Below are 12,648 nucleotides of genomic sequence, written 5' to 3'. Positions count from 1 at the left end.
GTGTTATGAAGATCCAACATGCCTTTTCTGTCCATCTCCAGCCAACCTGAAACACATTCTGGTTGGCTGCAAGACAAGCCTGTTACAAAGGCGCTACGCCTGCCGACACAACTATGACCTCAAGTGCCTTGCAGCTACTCTGGAGACCAGACGCACAAAGATCTATGCCCTGCCTCCACCAGCACTCCATTCAGCATCTGCAAGAGCGTTCATCAGAGAAGGTGCAACACCAGCTAAAGTCCACACAACATCGGACATCAGCCAGCTTGGAGGGGGACGTGACTGAACCGAAGGCTCTGTTTTCCATCTGAGATTGCCACAACAAACCTCAGACCCGACCTCATGCTCTGGTCCTCCACACTTCAGAGTTTACATCATTGAGTTCACTGTTCCCTAGGGGGGATGCTGTGGAGGAGGCCTTCGAACGTAAGGGCTGGCAACGCCGAGCTGGCAACCGATGCTGAAAAACGAGGATGGAGAGCCAAGGTTTGCCCCGTGGAAGTCGGCTGCAGAGGCTTCGTGGGAAAGTCTACCATCAGGCTGCTCAGTGATCAGGGAATTCGAGGCCAAGCCCAACGCCAAACCATCAAAGACCTCTCAGGGGCAGCAGAGGAAGCTAGCCGGTGGCCCTGGGTGAAGAGGCGAGACATCTCTTGGGATGCCACCTTTCAGTTATCAGGGTTGCCAACTTGGCGGCTTTGTCGCTAAATCTGCCGACATTCCAAACCCTCTTGCCAACATACTGTATTTCTCAAAAGCAACTAGCGACAAATGTAGAAACCATTTCTGGCGTGGTTGGAGAGTTTTCTGGTATTTGGGGACTTACAGGTCAAAACACGTATTGATCTGCAGTTTGTGTTCCCACTGAGACGTAGCCGGTGCTCCTGAGGGGTCCGCCTCGTAACCCAAAACAGTCACAAGCCATCAGTGCACTGTCAGCTCCCGCTGCACACTGAGAGCATAGTGGAGCTCCACGCATCCATGAATCACGCATGCGAGAGGCGCGATACCACTGGGGTGGATCTTGCCCTGTTTTACAGAGCGGGATCTAAAACGTAAATGTTTCTTAATCTTCATTAAATTACTACTCATTACACTCAAGCCTCATTCTGACTCACTTCCAGTACCTGTCAGTGTGTCAGAACGTGTGATGGAAGAACGATGTGTGAGAAGTTAAACAAGTAGTCCTAACTACAAGATAAAAGGTGGCGGCGGGAGGCGAGTCCGGATGTAATCATTACGCTGTCTAGACTTTGAGAGGCGCTAGCCAAGATAAAATATTAAAATTATTTTATTTTGATAAAGTGATGGCCAATTTTAAATGAACAAACTAAGAATCAAGATTATTTGTAGTTCTAAACATAATTAAGGCGTTTTTACTCACTTTTTTTGTCTCTCCTACGAGGTTCTGCTTTTTTCCTAAAGTATCTGTTACACCATCATATGCAAATAGTATGCAAAGTAGCCAATGACATCATCATGACTTCTGGCGACTTCTGGCAAGATCTTGGCACTTGCAACTTTGTTTGGCTCCATTTTTGGGTTACAGTGTTGAGCGTGAGAAACACTACTAAATTAAAATAATAATCATGGCCCAAAGGAAAAGTGGTGTGTGTGGTCTTTGGGGACAGTCACGTCAAGAATTGTGCCTTCAATTAAGGTAAAATTGGAACTTTGAGAGTGTTTAAACAAGAGAGAAATGTGAGAAAATGTTAATTTTGGGAACCTGTAAATGGATTTCCATGATTTCTTAAGGGGAAAAAATTGATTCGGTTAGCATCCGTTTTGGTTAGAGGAACGAATTAATGACGCTAACCAAGGTTCCACTGTACCTGTCACTTAGCAATATTTATGTTTTTTACAGGGTGCGTTTGGAACTTCATTTTCCTTATTGGCAATTCAGCACGCACGTCAAGCAAGGTATTAGTTGTGCACAGTCAGCTCTTGCAGGTTGCATTGTCCCTCAGGATGAGCTGTATGCTACACATCTGCGTGTGACAGGAGAACGCCGTAAGTAACATCAAGGCAGTCGATTCCCTTTGTAGCACTGATCACGGGCTTGAACAATCGCTCTGTTTTTGCATAATTGCAGATAAGGCTCAGTAACCTTTCCATTTTTCCACAATCAGCGTCCGATGTTTGGATTTCCAAAGGCTTTTCACCTGAAATGGAAAATCTAATCTCTGTGGTTCAAGGACAGCGTATTTATAAGTACTTTCATGCCGTGATCAGCATATTCAGCTACTTGACATTTAAGGGAGATAAGAGAGTGTATAGAATCAGGTCAAAGCTGATTTTACACTCTTTGAACTTGCTTGCTTTTTAACACGACTCCAGCTGCTTACTGTAACATCATCAGTGTAAATAGCCCATCTTGGCCCATATTTTTAAAGCAACTAGAATGAATAATTTGATTCCCTGCCCACTCAATAAGTTAATTTACATGCTCTCATGTTTTGAAGTAAATATCGTTTGAACCTGTAAAGTCTTGCATGTTCTTCTTGTACTTGTGTGTGTCCAAAAACACCCAAGTCGGGCTATTGAGAGACTCTAAATTGCCCATGCGTGTGAATGTGAATGTAAAGTGTTGTTTGTCTGGTGACCAGTCCTGGGTCAGTGGGATAGGTTCCACCTCACCCGTGACAATAATAAGTGCGTTAAATGTCTGCTTCCGCAAAATGTACAGATTTTTATTGAACGGTGCATTTAATCAAAAGCCTATGCAAAAAAATAATAACACAACTGGAGTTAGGTGATGAATGATCCCTAATGGGTTCAATTAGCACACAGCACCTTAACATCCTGAAGCACTTTTAGCAGCGGTCATAATCAATTCCTGATGATTGGTGGCAGGAAAAGTCCGGATGATTTGTCTGTGCTGACAGCCTGCAAACATCAGCAATGTTGGCCCCGTCACCTGTAACTAGTTGAGCTGACATGAAGTAATCCCTCGCCACTTCACGCTTCGAATGTTGCTGCTTCACGCTCACGGTTCTCAGTGCTGTGTTACGTATCAGTGTTGCTTTGCGGTTTAATACGGCCTACTATTAGACACAAACGAAATGTCAAAATTAAGCTTTTTCAGGCATAAAGATGGCTAAATGAACTAAAATACAAATACAGTGGTTTGAAAAAGTGTTTTTTTGCTTTTTGTCATTAAGGGAGAAACACAAAATCCAAACCTACACGGCCATTTATCCATCAAGGATTTGATAGCCTTAACGGCTGTTAAAAAGGATCCTTATGCAGGTTTATCAAACTAGTGCCCAAACAAAGCAACCGACGCATGACTTACTGTGGCGTGAAAAAGTGTTTCCCCCTTCCTGATTTCTTCTTTTTTTGCATGTTGTTTCAGATCATCAAACCAATTTAAATATTAGTCAATAACAACACAACTATTTAAATTAATTTGATGATCAACCAGTCCAGAGTGTACCAAACCTCTCACACATGCAAACATTTAAGTGTGCAAAAAAAAAAAAAAAGAAATCAATAAGGGGGCAAACACTTTTTCACACCACTGTGTAAGGCATTTAGAAGATGCATTCAAAGATGTTGTGATGATATGTAGTATTCCACACTGGTCACTAGGTGTCAGTAATGTTATATTGATGAGAAAATAGCCACCGCAGGAAGTACTGCTGACGTGTGAGTCTTATTTAAGCCCAATATGTCTTATTTTCTCTTATTATGTCTGCTATATTACTGAGTAAAGGTGACTATAGAGGTGTTATTTCATGTCTAGAACTGTCTAATAATGTTAAAAACTCTATTTAGAAGATTGCAAGCAGATTTTCTATGCTCTACGAAAAAGGAATCCTACTTCGTGGAAATTCACTGACAGTCTGGAACCAAGTAACCGTGATAAACGAGGGATTACTGTCAAAAATACTCTAACGGATACAAATCTTCTTTAAAGCGCCTTATTATGTAAAATTTTTTAATGATGTTATAACAGAAATACTGTAAAGAGAAAAATCTTTCATCTCACTTTCGAGAGAAGAAGCACTCAAAAGGTAGGTTTTGACGTTCCGGGTTTTTATGACGACATGAACGAAAATGAAAACAATCCTTCCTCATGGACATGATACCGCTTCAAGCTAGATGAGCCCGCCACATGTCCACAACTTTACGGAGGACAGCTTTATACAACAACAACAACAAAAAACAGGCTTCGCTACACATCTTAAAATACAGCCTGGAACACTGGCAACTAGCCATAAGTCAGCCACAGACGTGGGAGCTGTAAGCCTGATCATTTTGTTTTTCATCAACAAACAGGCTAACCTAGCACGATAGCCTGTCGAACTGTAATGTTAGCACTGTAGCTCCCATAGCTATGTCCTCCTGTCCCACTCCTCAATGCAGGGGTGGCCAAACTTTTTCCAGCGAGGGCCACATCGTGAAAAATGAAAAGATTCAAGGGCACTTTGATATTATGTGCAGCAACACATGTAGATACAGTATGTTAAAAAGTTATCAATATTTCATGAAAAGTCTGCATCAAAAAGTGTATTGTCAGTATCAACATTTTTGCTGTTGTTTTTTTAATTTTTCAAATATTTCAGCTGTCCGTATAAATAATCTTCATAAATGTTGTTTTGATAATATTATTTTTAGATTGATATTATTTCATAATATCAAAATATTATTCTCAAAATAGTTTGATTTTATTCCCATCATATTATAACTTAATATTGTTTATTTGTGTCTCATAATTGTTTGACTTTAAAAAAAAAAAGTTTTCTTTAATATTCCAACTTTCTGCTACTAAAATAACATTAGTTTTCTTCATAATATTACCAGTATAAATGACTTTTCTCTTAATATTTTGGCGTTATTCTCGTAAAATAAAATCACTGCTTTTTTTCCCATTTCTGTTGTTGTTTTTTTTTTTTGTTTTTAGTTTCCAACTATTTAAAATGTCTTCTTGTAATATTACGACTTAATTCACATAATATTATGGTAATATTTATATCCCTTAATATTAATGCTTTTCCCCCAACTTACTGGAAAGTGAATGAATTTGTTCCAACCTCAAACTGTTGCGATCATAAACTCTATGATTTATGATCTATGATCATAAATATGCCGCATGCACTTATTAAAAACATTTAAAGTACACAACGTATCGGTACTCACCACTGATGAATACGTTTTGTCGAAGCTAGTGCTTTGGTAGCCAAAGATACCTTTGCATCTCACGATTATGGTGCATTCAAGGACCGATGAACAAAGTGGGAAATTTCAACGCATGACAAAAAATATTGTCAGTGAAGCACAAAGATATAAATAAGTAAAAATTGTGGGATTTTTTTAAAGCGGTGGTATATGTATGCTGTACATATTACCTGCATATCACTGACTTACGGTGAACGAGATGCGCTTTCTGCACAACAAACGGCTAGCTTTCAGAGAAAACGAAATATTTTTTGAACAAAAATCCACACATTTGCAGGACTGTCAATGCTGAATTGCTGTACGGGCTGTACCACCGGCTGTACCACCGAAATCTGTTGCGTTCAACTTTAGACTTAATACTAAGATGACTCTCATAATTAGCGGAATAGATTTCCATTGGCATCACAATGAGCTTTAACCAATAAGCAAGTCTGCCTTAAAATGTATGTGTGTACCCTCAAGGCATTAATCTTACCAAGGCTCCCTTATGAGAGTGTGGGTGGATGCTTGGTGTGGGTGGAGGCAATTGATTAAAGGCATGTGAGGGGATGCCAGTGTGTAGAATACAAACACACACAGATAAGAACTGCAGAGAGAGAGAGAGAGAGAGGCTACCTGAACGGCTGCAGCATCTGCATACATGGGCGCTGCCGGGCCGCCGTCAAATGCAATGAATCAAATCACTTTGCACTCCCGCCTGCTCATCTTGTTTTTAAATCTGATGAGGCACAGACACAAAGAAAAAAAATGGATTTGTATTCATCCATACCGAGCCAGGAGCTGTCCTTTCTTCTGCTTTCTGTTTTTTTGTCAGCTCATTAGCAGCACATCTCCATTTGAAGCTCAAGATTGAGGATCTCTTCCAATTACACCTGTTCCGTCATATAATACTGTCAATTAGAAGTCATTTCATTGGTTACAGAAAGCAATTCCTCTAAATCTTACGTTCTCTCGCTCTCTCTCACACGCATATACAGAGTGTTGGACTGGAGCCACACCCCGGCAAAGACACCCAGTTATTAAATCAGCGGCAAAGATGGCGACGCCGTAAATCTTTGACCAAGCTGAGCAGTAAGCAGCCACTGACGTCTCTTTAAAAGATTCTTTAAATAAATGGGCTCATCCGCGGAAGCAAAATGACACCCAGGATAAATACATTCCCGGAAGATTAAATCTCCCACTTAGATGATTTGTAGGCGCAGGTCTGGAAATTATGGATTGAATATCGTTGGCCCGTTTTCAAGTCCCTTTGTATTTTTCAGCAGTGGAACTCATCTATCTTGTGGGGGCCATTAACAGCCATCTACAGTCCAGCTAATACCTTCAGCAAGAGCTGCCAAACACAATTGTTTGACGTCAAAATACCATTCCGCGCTTTGTGACCAATTATCTTTATCTTTCGGCGGCGTCAATTTACCCCCACAGCTGCTCAATGTACGCAAATGATAACCGCCTTTTTAGACGAGGAGAGGATATTCAGTCAAGATAAAGCACTCAGGTGAGGAGCGAGTTGGATGCTGCAAGAATAAACCCTGAGAGGAGTAAATGTAATTACGCCACGGTTCACTTCATTGCAGAGCAACAGTGACCTCAAAACTGTACTTAACATTGAATAATGGCTGCAGCCACCGAGCGATTTCAAGACTAAAATAAGCGCTTGCAGCTGAGTTATTATTCTCGGTGCAGGCCGGGTCATGCTGTGCAGCGGTGGGATGGAGCCGTTTAGAGCCAGTCAGTAGTCCAACACGCAAATACCGAAACTTCACCTGAATTTATCCCATAACCACCACTCAATTACATAATCTTATTGGGTCTTCGGCTCTTGCTTATACATTACAACATCAAATCTCCCTGGCAACAATCACTATTAGATGTCATCATTTGCTGCGGCATCAAATGGCTCTTCTGTGTATCTTTAAAATTTCATAGAGTGCGCTTCGCGCGTACCTTTGGGACATTTAACATAAAAGCCCCCCGGCCGCTGACTTGTCTATTTATGTCCTTTTGTGGGCGGCGGGGAGGTTGTGTGGCACCTGAATGGGCTCTGAGGGATAGCCGCTGCATCTATCCACAATATGTGAAATATCGACACGTCTCACATGAATGTGTTATCAAGAGTTGAAAATGCTGCGAAAGGTTAAAGTGCTCATGACACACACACACACACAAAAACACTTGAGGAAAAAATTTAAGTACAGTCGCCCCTCGCTCACTCAATCGGTTTTTCCAAAATAAATAAATAAATAAATAAATAAATAAATAAATAAATAAGCATTTGCTATCAAAACAACTATCCCCAAAATGCGGCAGAACAATCTGATGCGGCGAATGGCGTCTTTTGGAAACGTGAGCAGGCTTACTCCGTCTGCTCGAGTGTTCGAGCAAAAGCCTGCCACACAACGAGCGGGCATATTATCACAAAATACATTCAACAAGAATAGAAAATGGACGAAGAAGTCACTGCAACCATATGAAAACACTGTATTCCAACGCGTCACTACCTCCTTCTCCTCCAGTCTCGGACCAGGTTTGCTTTTCAGTGGCAAAAAATGTAAAAAATAGTGTCAACATTCGAGCATATGCATATACCTTTCAGTGTTATTTTGCATGGCATGTGTTTTGGTGTCATGAGCACTTTAAGACTACAGTATGTTATGATTGGAACTGGACTATCTTTTAGCGACTAGAAAAACACTCAGTAGAGCGCAGGCCTGCAGTATGCATGTATAAAAATGAAAGTATTCATCAGTATGAAAGAAACGACGCCTGCTCACAACAAAAGTGTGTGTGTAATGCAGCAACACTACGTAAAGTAACATGAAGTCACTGTGGACTTTACTGTGTCCACAATACAACTGCACAAAGCTTAAGGCATTAATGTACTTGTAACCTCACCAATACGCAGCAAAAAAAAAAAAAACGACTTCAGAGGCATACCTTAATTTTCGGTGTATTAGCCGTTACTCTTTTCTCACGCCTTGAAGCCTGCGGCTTATACGGTGATATTGCTCATTTGTGGTCGCGTTCTATCTCGTGTGCTTCGGAGTTGTCATTTTGAGCTTTGTCATCACATCATTAGCGATGTGAGATACTACTGATATCTTTTTGATACTGAGTAATATTCAGGCTGGTCAAATCATAGCATAGCTCATAAAAAAAAGAATAAAAGACATCAGATGAATTTATTAATTTATTTTAAAAAACTATAACATTTAGACAAGGTCTCAATAATGTTCCTGTTAATGATATACATTACCTCAAATACTGAAGTATGAAAGTATCGATATTTTAATTTGAGAATTGATTTTAGAGCCTAAATATCTGCAATCGGAGGTATCGATATTTCAGTACCGATCCGCACATCACTACTCGTCATGGAGAACGCGTGGAGAGGTGTATGTGATGCGCTTTCAGGTTGACGGCGATCAATCTACCAGCTTTTGCTCGGGTCTGCCGGTGGATCTTGGCAACGTGGAGTGGCGTCCGGAGGTCCACTGTCGCTGGCGGGTTTTGGGTGGCTGGACTGCTGCGTACTGGCGAGGACGGCACAAGCTCTGGGGCTGATTTGCTTCGGAGCAGGAGTGACGCCGGTAGCACAACAAAAGAAGGAGAGAGACCGGCAGCGTGTGTGCTGAGGGCTGTTCGGTCCCGACACTCGAAGAGGACGACTTTAGTGATTTTAGTTCCCAGGAGGAGAACAAGGACAGCTATGAATGACTTTTCTGGTCGGCTACTGTTTAACTAGCCACATTACACGCACTGTTTGGAGAAAAGCACTTTCTGTGTAACATCTTTCTGTGTGCGTATCCCATACTATGATGTTTACACCTGCGGCTTATAGATCCTTACGGCCTATATGCATGTACAAATCTTAAATTTAGTGGGTGCAGCTTAAATGCCGGTACGCTGTATAGTCTGGAAATTCTTTGGTTGAATTCCTGGCACTCAAATGTGGAGGTGTTCTTCATACGTGAGCAGAGGATCTCTGTGAATTTGCTCATCTGCCGGTTTAGTTCCACTGCGCAGTAAAATTATCCCACATTTCACGGTCTGGCCCTTGTGAAGGTGGAGAACGCCACTGGGCTCAATGTTCGATGAAGCCCGTAGTGCTGAAACAAACACTTTATTTTCATGGCTCTCGATGAAAAATCTGAGGTTGGACTTAATCGTGTGGTGAAAAAAGACAGCTCATGTTCTAACATCAGTGCTGCGTGGCAGTAAAGCACGTCACGCTTGCTGACTGATGGCGTTAAGGTTGAGGTTCACGGGGACCTGTGGGACGCCTGCCGATCTCATTAACTGTAAGTGTGACGAATAATATGAAATGATGAGAACGTAACAGGGGGGCGGGCGAGGATCAATATCAAATCCTGTCTTAGTCATAATCCTGCAGGGCAGAGACGCTCGGCGGGGCTTAGCTGCTCGGTGATGGCGGCATTTAACAATTTAATGTGAATAAAGCTAATGACACACACGTGTTTTGAGACAGCAGATTCACTGTCTCTGATCAAGTGTCAACAAACGCACTATAAATACACCGACGAATGATGGAGAAGCCTGACCGAAGAACGGGATCAAGGAACGACAACATCGCTGCAAGCTGAATTTAAAATCGAAGCGTGTCGGCTATTTTTTAAGAGGATTTCGCCGCTCCTACCTTTCATATCCATCCTCTTAACAAACACTATCTCCAGATCTTGGTACGCGCACATCTAATTAACCCTTTCTCACAAGTGCAGCGTATCAATTTGACCAGCGTTTCATGCACTGCCTAGATTGATTTCAACTCCAAAGAAACTATTTCTCCTCCGAAATGGCACCATCTGACCTCTTGATTATACCTTCCTGAGACAATTAAGCCGTGCGATGTGTTTGAAGTGGTCAACTGAAAAGAAGAAGTCCCATGATTTTGGTGAAGGGACACCGCAGGGGTCCGTCTTCCCATAGCCTGCATGTGTAATCCAGTCTAACATGCATGCAAATCTCATCTGTGCCAGCGCACAATGGAGCGTCTGTGTGCGAGCGGGGCGGGGGTTGACGGGGTCTTGTGTGTCCTCCAGACTGGAGCGCCATGATGGGTCTTAGGAGACACGGCACGCCGGGGTTCACAGACTGTAAGACTATTTTCGTGTGCTTGATATTTAAACACCTGCATAATCATTGCAATATTTGTGGGGGCTCTCTGAGGGGAGAGAGAGAGCGAGAGAGGGGAAAAGCCCAGCCTCGCCTGTGGAAAGGAGAAAATTGTACATTCCTGGCACTGCTTTCAATGCAGCTCCTTTCTCTGCTGTGCAAAATCTCTGGGGAAATTAAAAATCTTTGTCTTATCCAGCCAATTAAATGAAATAAACTTTTTGTACATGGCGGTGGACCATAGAATCTATTTATGACTGTGTTGTGGTTACTTCTCCTACCACACTTCACAGCGCAGGATGAAGTCAGAAGTTGTTTTTTTCCCCAGAAAACTTTCCATCTGTCTTGATCTTATAGTTTTACAGGATTAGGCCAAGTACTGTTTTAGTCCTTACGTCTTTCATGTGAAACATTGGATCAAATGGAGAGGGAGCCTTTTGTGTCCGTCATCTCTTTTCTCTGCTCTTTTTGTTATGTGTTCCTTTCAGTCAACTTTGTTACATTTGGATACCTTCATACATGTGTATACGCCTCCAAGCACCTCTTTTGCTCTACTGGCGCCCCAGCGGGAGACCATAGCTCAGCGGGGGGCTTTCAGTCCAATTTGCCATCGTTTGTCACCATTTGTTCCCAGTGACAACAAAATGTTGGCCCTCGGTCCCCTCCTGTCAGCTACAGCCACACACGGGATCAGCAGCTCACGTCCTCTCATGGCTCCATTGAAATCATTGATTTGTCTTCCATATGCTTGCTGAGAACCTAAAATAGTTTCCCTGTCTAATTACTGCATTTCATCCGCCATTAATATTGTACAATGCTACTGTTGCAATATTGATGCCGTGTTTGTTCTGGTGCATGAGAAGCTAATGAAAAGATAAACTGGAGATGTGTGACACGGCTTTAGCCGTGAGACATTCACCCAAAGAAGATACAAAATAGCCGTATCAGAGTATCAGTAATGTGGCATTTATCCACCCGTGCCTTTGGGACAGAAAACAGTGAAGGCGGGATATTGTGGTAACTGTAACCCTTTCTTACAGGGTGCTGCAGAATATAACAGGGAGTGTAACCTAGTTACATTCCTTGCCTACCAGCAAATGATGAAAACACGCAAGTGCACTAGGTCCCCAATTTACGAACACCCGACTAGCGAACATTCGCGGATACGAACACAAGCCGACTGGTCTATATTTTATTTTATTTTGCATTGTAGTCGCTCAATCAGTAATTATACTGCTACTGTACATGCTTGACCAGTAGAGGGCACTGTGACACTGCTAATGGGACCAACAGAGGCAGCCTTAGAGCTAATGGGACCAACAGAGGAAGAGTTAGACGCTGGGGAGATAAAGCTAAATGGAAAGCTAAATTATACAACCCGGACAGAGCGTGTGATTAAAGTTTATGAAGAGTTAATAGGCCTGCTTAATTCTACACCACCCACAGAACACTACCTCTTTTAGAAGAGTCTAACAACGACGACGACTTGTCCTTTTTTTCAATATCTTCTCCTCCTCCACCACAACGACGTATGCTTGACCACTCCTCTTCAACGCTAAATAACATTTATCATTACGTATTATTATATCATTTTTATTATTGTTTTTTTTCATTAATTATCCTCATTTTATATTACTAATACATACAAACTCATATTTACATACATACGCATATACTGTATATGTATACACGTACATGTAGTACCTATATCATTGGTAATATTACCTTTTCCCCTACTTAAGAACAATTTGACATAAGAACGGTCGTCTGGAACCAATTGTGTTCGGAAGTTGGGGACCTAGTATAATTGATATGTCTATTTTTGCCACACGACTAGCTCCTCCCCCTCCAAACCCTCCTGCTGGCTTGACGGTGTCGTTCTCGTCTGTTTTCGGATCAACATTTGCAATGAAAGTGACTGATGTAATTAGTATATTACATTCAGCTCTCTCGTCAGTCGTCATTGGCCACTAGTAGGGTGGCCAAACGTGCTGTTTTCCCAGGACATGTCCTGTTTTCCTGTCCTATAATCACATCCGTAATCTTTGAGAGGCTGCCGTGTGGGCGGATTTTTGAATCAGTGTTGCCAAAAAGATCCAGGCCAGGAAGCCAAAAAAAAGCAAAACATAGGCACAGAGGTAATCCTCTGAAGTTGAAGTCTCACAGAGAGCACCTTTTTGTGAAAAATATTGGTTACATTTCAAAACTTAACAGATATTTGACCTCAGGTGACCTCAGGTGAGGTCAAGTTGACCTCTGTTTTTGGAATCATTTTCATCAACGATTTTGCACATTCTTCCTTTGGAATTTGTGTTTTTGGTAGTATTTTGTAAG

The sequence above is a fragment of the Dunckerocampus dactyliophorus genome, chromosome 2 (genome assembly GCF_027744805.1).
Source record: "Dunckerocampus dactyliophorus isolate RoL2022-P2 chromosome 2, RoL_Ddac_1.1, whole genome shotgun sequence".
In the NCBI taxonomy this organism is placed as follows: Eukaryota; Metazoa; Chordata; class Actinopteri; order Syngnathiformes; family Syngnathidae; genus Dunckerocampus; species Dunckerocampus dactyliophorus.
Note: the sequence above shows the minus strand (reverse complement) of the source record.